Source organism: Octodon degus, unplaced genomic scaffold (assembly GCF_000260255.1).
Source record: "Octodon degus isolate 3935 unplaced genomic scaffold, OctDeg1.0 scaffold00008, whole genome shotgun sequence".
In the NCBI taxonomy this organism is placed as follows: Eukaryota; Metazoa; Chordata; class Mammalia; order Rodentia; family Octodontidae; genus Octodon; species Octodon degus.
In genome coordinates this window covers 7944399-7946009 of record NW_004524584.1, presented here as the reverse complement: position 1 = coordinate 7946009, position 1611 = coordinate 7944399, and positions in this window count along the sequence as shown.

Below are 1611 nucleotides of genomic sequence, written 5' to 3'. Positions count from 1 at the left end.
AAGGGACACTGAGGAAGACCCAGAGGTTGCAACGAAGGCAACACTCAGGAGACTGTTACTATCTTCCAAGCAGGATGTTCTGGGTTACCCTGTGTTCAGGCTGTTTACATAGTAAGTTCAAGGCCAGGATGAACTATGTAGCAAGCAGTTATCTTGAAAACCAAAACCAAAAACAAACAAATAAATAATTTTGAGACAGGATCTCACTTGCCCAGACAGGACTTCAACTTGCAATCCTCCTGCCCCAGCCTCTCAGAGTGCTGGGATTATAAACATGCACAATATAGCTGGCTCTTAGGACTTTTCAATTCGAAGATTCAGATAGATTTTTTTTTTTTAAATCTAACTTTACTTTTATATTTGTAGTGCTAGGGATCAAGACAAGGGTTTTGCACATGCTAGGCAAGCACTCTATCACTGAGCTATACCTTCAGCACTATTTTTAAAAAACATTTTCTTTCAACTTTTTATAAATGCAGATATCATATTTAGGGCAATAAATATGTAATTCAGCTTGGCCCTGAGCTGGTAGTGATCACCCTGCTTCAACCTCCCAAGCGCTGGAATTATACATATGTGCTACCATGCCTCAAATAGGTAAATTTAGAAAGAGCTGGGAGTGTAGTTCAGTGCAAAGGTCTGAGTTCATTCCCAATAAAAGAACAAGAAAGAGAGAGAAAAAGAGAGAAACGGAAATATTTTAAATTTTTATTGGATATTTAGAGCAATTTATTCCTAGGTGTAACCCTGTATAAAAAAATCCCTGTCCCCTCCCCTCCTGAAGATCTACAGCTAGCAGGAGCCATGCTGACACATGGAATAGAGCTGGGATTAGTGTGTTCAGATAGGGTCAAAGGGCTGGGCATGGTTCTGCATGATGTAAGCTCCTCACTTTGGAGACTGAGGCAGGGGAACAGCAAGTTCAAGGTCAGTCTTGGCTATACAGTCCATTCAAGACCTAGGTGATCTACAAAGACCTAAGCCACTTGTGGGATGCAGAGATTTAATCTCAATGGGAGGTGTCTGGAAAGATGTAGGTTTTCCTCTGGGGTCTGAATAAAGGGTGACATCCATAGATGTCACTGAAGGAAGTAGAATTTGTCTTAGCCACTTTCCTGAGATGTTGCACTAAGACACAGTTCAACACACACAATGTTGAGGACAGGTTCTGTTCTTGCATGGTCAGCAGTACAGTGGAGGGGCCTGAGTGGAGGTAATTGCTAATATCATGGTGCACAAAAAGCAAAGTACTAAGTGAAGAGCCAGAGCCAGGGAGGGAGATAAACCCTTGCAGGTCATGCTGCCAGTGACCCCATCTCCAAACAGCAAGCTGGCTATGACACCCCAATAATCCAATCACCTTCCAAACACATGAGGCTTTGAGGGCCATTTTAGATTTTACTGTTTTTGAGACAGAGTCTTGCTATGAAGCCCATGTTGGCCTTGAGCTCACTTTATAGAACAGGTTGGCCATGAACTCACAGTGATCTTTCTGCCTCACCCTCCCAATTGCTAGAATTACACATGTGTCTGGTGTGTGCCTTAAATCCAGCTATGGGGGCCCTTTTGCAGTTTTAAATTCATTTTACAGGGTATACTTTTGAGATTATA